At 38.2% G+C, this 12,131-nt stretch overlaps 1 pseudogene; it reads left to right on the plus strand.

Moving 5' to 3' along the window:
- The window catches only part of LOC141434452 (ionotropic receptor 40a-like), a 44,051-nt pseudogene extending 32,322 nt beyond the window's left edge, over nucleotides 1-11,729 (plus strand).
- The last annotated feature ends 402 nt before the right edge of the window (nucleotides 11,730-12,131 follow it).

Genomic DNA, 12,131 nt, shown 5'->3' on the forward strand with positions numbered 1-12,131 from the left:
AGGCAATACAGTGCCCCCAGATAAAGATCCAAACTATGAAAGGAATGGCAGGGCGATTTGCACGAGGAGACACCATTGCCTAGTAGTGAGATACTGTGATAATATACTTTCACCATACGTTGATTAAATTTATCTGACCAATAAATGTGACGACGTCTCTGTTTGTTTTGTTCGAGTAGACGGAGACGGCATCACATTTATCACAGCCTCTTAGGCTAGTGACATAAAAAGTCCTTATTAGTACACCAGTTTATCAGAAAATGTTGGGCACGTATGTTTTCTTTTGTCAATTAAACAAAAAATTATGAAGATATTGCCAGTTAAAGTTCCGCGGGACGTCGCACTGTGCGGCACTTTTTAGCACGACATGACGTCACGGGCACCCACTCCCGAACTTTCATGCGCTTCATCTTTGTCACTTATGTCAAATATTTCTGTCAATAAAGCTGACAGATTAAATAGAATAATATTTTTTCCCAGGAAACTACGTTACGTTTCTTTACCAGACTTAGGCCTTTAGCACACGGCGTATTTTAAACGCGCAGACGACGCACAGATGACGCGCGTATACCCGCTTCAAGCAAGATTCGAACGCAACCTTGTAACCTAAGCACACGGAGCGATCGTGAACCGCGCGTCTACTGCGCGTACGCGCAGATACAGCGATAGAGATGCGCTGTAGCCGCTCGTACTACAAACGCAAATCGGGGCATCTACGGCGCAGACCTTGTAACCTAAGTACACGACGCGTTCCTGAAACGCGCGTCGTCTGCGCGTTTAAAATATGAGCAAGGGGCCTAACCCCTCTTTCACCAATCACCATCCATTGATAAATTTTATTTGAAAGATAAATGTGATGCCGTCTCTGTTTCTTTTGTTCAAATAGACAGAGACGCATCACATTAATTTATCCGTCAAATAAAATTAATCACTGGGTGGTGAAAAGGCCTTAAGAATGAAGGGGTAATGTTATATTATTATAGTGTAATGGAGTGATCTTTCTTCAACTTACTTCGGCTTTCACAGAAGTAGGTACAGAATACAAAGCTCTAGCCACCACGTACTTAGTAATTTGATTGACCGAACGCCGGTTAGAAATTGGCCGAAACATGTTTCATGTCATGAGTGCCAAGGAAAATACGACTTATTGATTTGGAAGCTTTTTGCACTTTTGATATAACAGGCTTATTGGATTTTGCTGTAGCATTGAATTTTCGATCATTATTCCACGGTAATTTACAAATCGTGTAACAGACTAAGGGGCTGTTTCACCATCCATTGATTAGCGTTAACCGACGGTTAAATGTGATGCCGTCTCCGTCTATTCGAACAAAACAAATAGAGACGGCATCACACCTAACCGCCAGTTAACGCTAATCAATGGATGGTGAAACAGCCCCTAAACATGCATAGTACAGTCAGCAGCAAAAGTAGATGAGCAGTCGTGGATGATCTAAATAGTCTCTTATTTTATTACCTTGGCAGTAGAGTTGTATGATATTCATTTTGAGCACTGTAACCGCTCATCTACTTCTGCTGCTGACTGTACAAGTGTACACGTATTTGTACTCGTATGGCGTTTCTTCTTTTCCCAAGGACCTAGGTGTATATTTCTATGCGTTTACGATGGGATGTTAAATTTTGTAATCTGTGTACTTAAATAATTACGATGATTATTTTTAAACTACATTAACGATTGTGTTAAAATGAACTTTTTTTTTTAATTAATATAATGTCATTTGTAAAATACTTTCCTATCCCAAAAAAATCCTTTGGATTTAAATAATTTATTGGACCAGGCAACTTTAGTTGAGTTCAAAACGCGTCAAGTGTGGTGGTGGTGATAATTTGATTTGTAATTGGGTTTGTGTCTTTGTGTGTGTTCATACAGTGTTGAAGGTGGAGGAGCTACATAAATACTAAAAGCTATTGTAAGTTCGCGGGTGAACAAAGTAATTCTTGTAGTTCAAGACACGACAGTAAGAGCAGTACCTAATCCTATTTTCAATGCCCAGATTTCGTATATACTACAACCAAGCCACGGCGCACCTGCTGCACCATCTCTCGCTAGTGAATTGGTGGTCGGGGAGGCTTTACAAGTCCCCGGTGCTGCCGCCGGCTGACAAAGTGTACTGCGACTTTAAAGGACGAGTGCTCAAAGTACCAGTGCTTCATGTGAGTTACTAATAAGACTAGATTTTCGTGTTAAGCAGCTTCGAGTAACTTAACTATCTATCATGTGTGTGTGTGTGTGTGTGTGTGTGTGTGTGTGTGTGTGCGTGCGTGAGTGTGTGTGTGTGTGTGTGTGTGTGTGTGTGTGTGTGTGTGTGTGTGTGTGTGTGTGTGTGTATTTGTGTGTGTGACAAATGAAAAATGAAAATAAGAAAAACGCGCGATTTAGTATAACTAGTACTAGGTACTTCAGTCAACTCGTGACCACGGCCGCTGCAATGCGGTCGAAACTTCGAGGTAATTTTGTCAATAAAATAGTAGTCGTGATTCATCGATAGACGATTAAAAGCAGTCAGTTATAATATAAGTGTAACCCCCTGTTTCACCATCACATTTATCCGTCAATTAAAATTAATCAATGGGTGGTGAAACAGCCCCTTAGTCTAGCAAATAGGTTTGTTTGACTCAACTTGAATGTATCTATAATATTTAATACGCACGACAAGCGCAAGACATTTAATTCATTTTACTTATTTATATTTATTTCTTAGGCACCGCCATGGCACTTTGTGAAGTATAATAATGATTCTTCAGTCAATGTGACAGGAGGGCGAGACGAAAAATTACTGTCTCTAATCGCTAAGAAACTCAACTTTAGGTAGGTAATTTTTGAAGAATGCATTATGTATACTTACCTCGATGATGATAATGGAACAGAACTATCGCGTATGAATTCGCCACTAGAGGCGCTAGTGTAGCGTGAGGTCTCCGAAATGTCAAATCTCATAGTTTTTGGGTGAGCTACGCGGGTTTATTTATAATTAGAATAATTTTGTGAATATTTTGCAATATCTGAAATTAATTATGGCAAATATGCGTTCCGGGGCAATGAATGTTTGTGTTTTGAGACAGTTTTGTCTTTCGGAAACCTTGGTTCTCCCTTTTTTCCGAACAAAACGGGGACTATGCAACACTGTGGCATGCTCGATATTTTTATGGTACGGTTTTAAGGTGTATTAAATATGACTTTAAACTAAACTGTGTTTTCACGCCCGTAATAACAGACTTTGAAAGCCATACATAAAAACCTCACGCAACAGTGCGCCATCTAGTGAGACAAAAAACGATAGCCCTCATTGCCTCGGTGATGGCACCAGTCATGGACAACCAATAATGGTTTTTTTTTCCGTTAGCCCAAATTTTAAGAACCGAACCCTGCTTTTCCAAACTAATAACACTAAAGTTCAGCTGATGATCATTACTACTACAGTTCATGAATGGTGAGCTGTAATACATTAAATCTTTGTTGTCCATTAATGGGTAGGTACTATATGTACTATGATTGGTGCCTTCACCCTACATGTATTAATATAAACATCTTTTTGACGTTAACATTTTTAGATACGAATATTACGACCCGCCTGAAAGAAGTCAGGGTTCCGGCATATCTGGAAACGGAACTCTTAAAGGCACTCTTGGACAGATTTGGAAAAGAGTAAGAAAACTTTACAATTATGATTGATTTTTTGGAGTCTTTTTGTATTTTTTGTTTCAACTCCAAATTTGATACTTATGGGTATCCCGTGAAACCATATCGTAAATACAAACTGACACATGGATGCACAGAAAAACCAGAAAAAGAGACCAGCACTGGGAATCGAACCCAGGTCCTCAGCATTCCGTGCTGCGTGCTATAACCCCTACACCACTGCTGGACCCTGCTGTTGTCCAGCAGTTGTGTAGGGGTTATATGTAGCACGCAGCACGGAATGCTGAGGACCTGGGTTCGATTCCCAGTGCTGGTCTCTTTTTCTGGTTTTTCAGTGTATCCATGTCTCAGTTTGTATTTACGAAAAACTTTACAACTCATTATCAATTACACAACCCTTAGGTACGCATTGAAATGAAACGATAACTAAATTCGATTTCAAAACTAATAACATTCTCAAACATGTTTCGAGATTTTGAAAACCACTTTAATGATAACTTAGGTAATATATCTAATAAATGTCTATAATTAATGAATTCTGTGGTATAAAACATCTCGATCATGATTAAAAGTTGTTAAACGCATTATACGCTTCGATGAACGCAAAACAAAGCTTTTACTATAAATTTAATACTTGTACGATGTTTCACTCCCTTCTATAAATAAACTTAACGTTTTGATGAATGAATATTTAATAATTTTTATTGACTGTAAATATTTTATAAAATAAATTATTACTCTTTTGCTAAAGAACGTAAGTACGAGTAGCTCGATTTAATTTTAAACTCGATAATATGGTTATGCTTATCCTCAATAAAAAAATATGTTACAAATTGTGAAGTTCTTAAAGTTAATTATATCATTATTCACGTTGAGATCGTCAAGCTTGAACTTTCGAGTTTTTGGAATAAGATCATTTTTTGTGGAAGAAGAAGTTAAGTACTTGATCGAGGAATAAGCGAATGATTCTAAAGACGGTTCGGTTTTTTAAGGTTCCACACTCGAAGGCTCCAAACGAAACCTTAAATGCTGTCACTCACTTGTGTCCGTTTGTCTGTCAGTCATCTCGTCTCTGTCACACAAGTTTTACAGTCAAACGGCTGAAGCTACAGTCATTCAAATATTGAATAAATATTTTTAAATGTTATTTTAGAAGAGCTCTCGTACAAATAAAGGGCACACAAACATTTTTAAATTAATTAATTGTAAGAAAAATGAAAAAATCTTATTAATAAAAATCCCTACACTTTAAATTACTTTTCGCTTTTTTAGGTATTTTCGTCGTTTCTTTGGAGTCAGTTTATTTTATTTTTGTAGTTACTGAATCTTAAAATATTTTTTACGCCAGAAAGCGGATTTTTTTCTCGGCGACGTGTCTGTAACCTGGGAGGGTTTGCAAGCAGTGGAGTTCTCATTTCTGACGTTGGCTGATTCAGGGGCCTTCTTGACGCATGCACCAGCCAAGCTCAGTGAGACCCTGGCCATCATCAGACCTTTCCAGTGGGAGGTACATTATTGTCTGATTTGAACGCCGCTGTAAAACTGTAACATTATTATGTAACCAACATACCTTATGTCTTAGCATACCATCCCGTAGACACACGGCGTGATTTCAGCGTAACTACGCCTTTAATGCAGTGCCAATACAAGCAACATATTTGCCAAAATTACGCAACGTTTTGGCGTACAACTGAACTTTGGTCTTCTGTTAACCGAAATTCCGCGGCACGGCAGGACAAAATGTGTCGTAATTTCGGCAAATGTGCACGCACACCGAATTTGCACGTTTACGGTGTGTCACATTGACCGAATTGGTGGAATATCGGTCACGTCTCTTCGTCATAGAGTGCTAAGACACTAATAATATAAATGTATAAACTGGATGCAAATCAATGAACGATTTAAACACCTGTGTAACGATTTAAGTTTTTTTTTTCGTCATAAATATACGTACTTCGAAACCTATATTAAGATTGTGAGAAGAGATTACACTGCTCCACAGACAAATTCTAGGAATGATTCATATTCATTGGGTTGTTATCAAATTGGAACTTGCGACCCGCGGGTACAGACGGCGAACTTTAATAGTTTGGGTGAACGCTCTGTAAGCTACCTTTGTTCGAGAGTTGTGACACAAAAATCAAACTTTATTTACAATTTGTCTACTGTTTCGTATTAATATACGTGTTTTTTAAAATAACAATACCTACGGTGAATTTTTGAACGCCTTGTACGTTGTGAAACGTGTCGCTGGAATTAATGAATACATAGATATTCGTGATGTTGACCAGGAACGATTTTACCCAGAGCTGCAAGGGGATGTAGGGGATCCTGGGGGATATATCTTTGCTTACAGGGGGTGCCGAAGGCTAATTTTTATATTCGCACCAGGGTGGCCAATATGGTTAAGGCAGCCGTTACTCTCACAATTTAATACAGAGACAGAGATATATGATTGCGAGCCAGTTGGTCGCATAGTTTTTTCATCCCCAAAATATTAATTACCAGCGTTTTCCACCAGGTATGGCCGTTGGTCGCAGCCACATTGCTGATGACGGGCCCAGCATTGTGGGCGGTGATCGCAGCACCCTCATTGTGGCAGAAGGGACACAAGAACCAACTCGCGCTTTTCTATAACTGCTGTTGGTTCACTACTTCTTTGTTCTTGAGACAGTGTGAGTTTAATTTGAATAATCTTGAAAAAATCGTCAATATCAACCCTCGTCATATTTTTCTTGCAAACAAATGCTTTTTTTTTTTAGCATCAAGCAAGGAGCCCTCAAGTACCCACAAGGCTCGCCTAGTCGCGGTCTTGATATCTCTCGGAGCCACGTACGTCATCGGCGACATGTACTCAGCGAATCTGACCAGTTTGCTCGCTAGGCCCGCTCGGGAGCCACCTATTGGAACCCTACCAGCTCTCGAAGAAGCCATGAAAAATAGGGGGTATGAACTTGTGGTTGAGAGGCACAGCGCTTCTTTGGCCATTTTACAGGTAAATTTTGATTTGATCGAATGATATTATAATCAATAATTTTTGTTTATTCGAGATTTGATAGTACATCCCATCATCATGTACCCAGATAGCCAGAAACACAGAGACAAGTGACACTAAAAAAAGTTTGTTTGTTGAAAAAAAAATCTTTTTTTTTAAATGACTGAAATTTTTTGTTCACTATACTTGCATTGTTATCCAAGTAACATACCGATATCAAAATAAAGCAAGCGCTTGTACAGTTGAGCTCTTATGTTTTTGAGCAAAAATTTTATCAAAAACTATGTGAACACGGCTCTATTTGATAAAACGAATTTGAATTTTAGCTCAGAAGTACATACTCGACTGTAATTCGACTTACAGTACGATTACTTGGAGTTAACACTTGACAGATGGGCGTGCCTTCAGTCAATTTTCAACTTTGAGGTCATACAAATAAAATAGTTTTTACATAATCTGTAAACGTGGGTAGCGGTATACTAAAAATGGCTTTATTTGTATGACGTCAAAGTTGAAAATTGACTAAAGGCACGCCCATCTGTCAAGTGTTACCTCGAATTAATCAAACTGTACACAAAATAAATTTAAAAAAAATTACATTCGAAATAAAAAAACTTAAAAAAACGCCCGTAAGATAAGGTACAGACGTAGCGAGCAAAGTTTTGCCAACGTATTTTGTCGGAAAAGTTTGTATTTAAGTATAAATGCTTTCTCAGTTAGCTTACTGAAGTTTACTGAAGCTAATTGAGAAAGCTAGATAAATACAATACAATACAATACAATACAATAACTCTTTATTGCACACCAACACACACCAAAGCAGTACTTACAGAAAACACAGGTATAATACTCGTTCACAGAGACTTTTGAGATAAGCAATAGGTTGGCCTTACGTTAATACACTTACGAGTATCCGACTAAATACGATGAAAAAACATTATTCACTAATAATTAGTAAAGGTTTTAGCCTGTTTTGGCGTTCATGTATGTCTGTATTTACGTATGTTCCCCGTAACATCTAGACTACTCGTCCAAGTTAATAAATACGGTGGCAATCGATTCTTTATTGTATTGAATACGGTATTTGACTATTTTGTATAATGTTTTATAAATTAAAACTACACAATGCCTGTTATCGAATAGTTTTTTAGGCTACCTTTACAAGAACAAAGTTATAAATTGAAATTCAAGATTAGACAGAGAAAGACATACTGGCGTGTGACGTCACACGCCATTACCGCCATACTTGCTGCATAGAGAAAGCGTTTGGAAAGGGACAGGTATATAAATTTTTCAAAAATCACTATATATCCATTTTCAACCGATTTAGGCTAAAAACTATCGGTTCATCTATATTTCATAATAATATTAAGATATGGCAAAATCGAGTTGTAATACGTTTTGTATTGTAACTTGTCCATATATTTAATATTGTTGATTGTTGTTTGATTGATTGTTGTTTATTTAGAACGGCACAGGTGTGTACGGGCGGCTGGCGCGGCTGATGAAGCGGCAGCGCGTACAGCGCGTGCGCAGCATCGAGGTGGGCGTGCGGCTCGTGCTCGCGCGCCGCCGCGTCGCCGTGCTGGGGGGCGGGAGACGCTGTACTATGACACCGAGCGGTTCGGTAAGACCGGAGCGAGGAGGCAATGCAGAGCGGAGTTGCGGACTGTGTAGGTCTATAGGCGCGGAGCTAGATAGCGGAGTAGAGCAAGACAGTAATACGGAGCGGAGATGCGATGGCGCGGAGCTAGATATCGGAGTGGAGCGAGACAGAAAAACGGAGCGGAGATGCGGTGGCGCGGAGCTAGATAGCGGTGCGGAGCGAGACAGTAATACGGAGCGGAGATGCGGAGGCTCGGAGCTAGATAGCGGAGCGAAGCGAGATAGTAATACGGAGCGGAGATGCGGAGGCGCGGACCTAGATAGCGGAGTGGAGCGATACAGTAATATGGAGCGGGTTGCGGAGGCGCGAAGCTAGATAGCGGAGCGGAGCGAGATATATAGGTAGAGTCATTCACGAGTTGCAGACTGTTTTTCCATTCATAGAGCTTCCCCCGCTCGCGCTCGCTTCTCCGCCCCGCTGCCTCGCTCCGCTTCTATGTTTTTTTAAGCTAACCAACTTCCTGTCCTCTGAAGAGGAGCGAAGATTTTTTTGTGCTATGGTGGATTTTTAACTCGCTCACCGCTCCGCTGCCTCGCTCTGGACAGGCAGCCTTATACTAGCGCTTTGAGGGTCCGTTTAATTTATCTATCGTGTAGTAACATACCACGTTAGAACGGCATCGGTTTCATACATTTATAATGATAAATAAAGACTGATACAACACATTCCATCACAAAACATTGTGTCAGAAAAATATTAATCTCATCATATCTACTATTTTTAACACCCGACGCAATAAGAGGGGCGTTATAAGTTTTAGCCCAATGTCTGCCTGTCTATCTGTGGCTTATCTGTGGTCGCAGCTTTCAAACGGGTAGATCGATTCTGATGCGGTTTTTTTAAGCAAAAGCTAGTAATAATCTATACAAGTAAATATATATCATAGGACAATATTGACACCAGTTGACCTAGTCCCAAACTAAGCAAAGCTTGTACAATGGGCACTAGGCAACAGATAAACATATTTATATAGATAAACACATACTTAAATATAATAATATAATATTTTCATGTGTTTTTCGGTAATTTTTTATTTTTTATTTTAATTTTGCTGTATACGTGTGTCTTCTGTGTAAGTGAATAAATGGCTTCTTTCTTTCTTTATTTCTTTAAATACATATTAAACATGCAAGACCCGAGAACGAACACTCGTATTGTTCATACAAATATCTGCCCCAACCGGGAATCGAACCTGGGACCTCAAGCTTCAAAATTAGATTCTCTAAGCACTTGGCTATCCGGTCGGTTCTGAGCCAAGTTTAATTAAAACCTATGCAGACGTTTTGAGATAATAAACATTGAATGACAATTTTAGAGGTTTTTCTACTTTTTTTTTGTTGGTTTAAGTTATTAATACACTGATATTAGCCTCACTTGTTATCTATAACTGTATTTGTTTATTCATCGGACGGTCCATGTCAATGGTTTCAGGAGCACACAATTTTCATCTAAGTGAAAAACTTTATACGCGGTACTCGGCCATAGCGCTGCAGATCGGCTCCCCTTACCTCGAGACATTCAATCAAGTGTAAGTTGCATTGAGTTAGTAGGTATAATTTTTCGAGTATTGGGTACTGGCTCAGTAGTTGCCATTTTAATATTTTGTCATTCGCAATAGAGATGACAGCAGGGTGGCATCTACTGTGCATTTAGCGTGTCAAGCACGAGGACATTTACCCTATACTTAGATATTTTATCTACATGCATATCATAACTTCCCTATTATATGTTCAGAAACGACTATCAAATGGCCTTTATTAAGAAACCTGGTATCTGCGGGTGCATCTTAATGTTCACATTAAAGTACAGTGCATCTTAATGTTTACATTAAAGTATCGGTAATACTTTTTTTAACAATGCATATCCGTACATATTGTAGACAACTTATAACATGCATGTAGATAATAATTATTATTATAAATAAAACTTTAGTTATTTATTAACTGTTTTATTTAAGCTTTGGTAGGTACTTCAAACTAGTTATCAGTAACACTAACTTAAAAATACAGGCCATATCTGAACATATTATAGAAAACTTATGATATGCATGTAGATAAAGTTATGTATGCGGCTATACATAATTAGGCATTAAAACACTCGTGTGATCTTATTATGAAACTCGCCTTCGGCTCGTTTCATAAAACCACACTCGTACTTTAATGCCTCTCATTATGCACCAGCCACATAATAAACTAATACAGAAACAACATTTTCGTTTTTTTTTTGCTATGTATTTATTATTTCCTAAATTTAATTCGCGAATTATATATCGTTTTGAGTATCTTAAAATAATCAGAAACAGAAAACGAAAGTAATTACTAGATAATTTTATTAAATAAATATCTGTACAATTAAATAACTTTCCTAGAAAATGTCACTCGGAACGGAAGTCGAAACAAAAGATCGGTTTTCTTTTTCTTTCTCATCTGAATATTCAGGTAAATGAAGATAAGATAACCAACGAATCTCGAGTGACATTAACAATTCTGGTTGTATGTACCTACCCGAGAATAAAACAATAAAAAAAATTTTAGGCTGCCTAATTTTATAATTTCAAATTTCAGTATTATGTCACTGTTCGAAGCGGGAATCATTGCCAAGATGACTATGGACGAATATAAGAACCTTCCAGAACATTCGAGAAGATCCGATCCCGTGAGTGAATCTGAACAGGATAGCTCTGAACCGAAAGAATCCTCAGGAACAACGTCACAGGTATAAGAATATTATTTCAAAAAAATACTTGAAACTTTGCATGTCATATAGAAAACATAACTTTAAACTTACTCTTACTTACTTTTGTTGTGTTCACTAAGGAACATGTCGATTAAAATTACAAAAGAAACGTTTGAAATTCGATAACTATTATTTATTACAGATTAATAAAATTCTATATTATGATAAGGTTCTATGTTCAAACATCAAACATAGAGAAAGAGAGAGAGGAGCATTTATTGACATATTTGATGCACACAAAATAAAAAACAATGATACACTTTACTGACACACAAACATTGACACTCAGCATAATGTTGCAGCAAGCCGCAACGCTGTTACTCAGTGGGATCCATTGTGATTGAAATTGGTTTACTACTCGTATAAATAAAAAGCACAAATCATAAATATAATGTAATTTTCAAATCTTACCTGCCACCAAAGTCTCAGCCAATTTGTTACTCTTAATATATACTCGTAGATATTATAACAGTCCCATAAATAGTGCTTGAATGTCGTTTCAAATCAATAGCCTCGGAGAGCGGTATAAAGGCCCCAATGTAATTTACGTTCCAGACTCAACAAGTGGAGTCGACGAAGGGGCTCACCCCAGTGTCTCTGAGCATGCTGCGAGGCGCCTTTGCCTCTTAGGGATCGGCCATTTGTTAGCAGGTAACCATAGCAACACGTAACCGGGAACGCGTCAAAATAAATAAAGTTTAAAAATAATAATGGACGTTATACGCAATGGTCATGTGATATAACATAATTATCAGTGAATTTTGAACATGAAACTACCGTGAGATGCACTCATATTAAATGATATTGTAACGGATAACTCACGCCTTAGACCGAGTTTAGCTTAACATGTTTCGGGCTATTTCGTGGCCTTTCTTCTCAGGAGCACGCGCCTCGGCGGCTGCCGCAACACGCACACTTACGCGCCACCGCTCCTGGCTAAACTAAACTCGGTTTAAGACGTGAGTTATCCGTTACAACATCATTTAATATAATTATCAGTGAAACTATTATTTAAACAAACTTTTATGATCGTGTAAATTACAGATTGATTTAGGTTGGATTAGGTTATTTTA

Source organism: Choristoneura fumiferana, chromosome 13, assembly GCF_025370935.1.
Source record: "Choristoneura fumiferana chromosome 13, NRCan_CFum_1, whole genome shotgun sequence".
In the NCBI taxonomy this organism is placed as follows: domain Eukaryota; kingdom Metazoa; phylum Arthropoda; class Insecta; order Lepidoptera; family Tortricidae; genus Choristoneura; species Choristoneura fumiferana.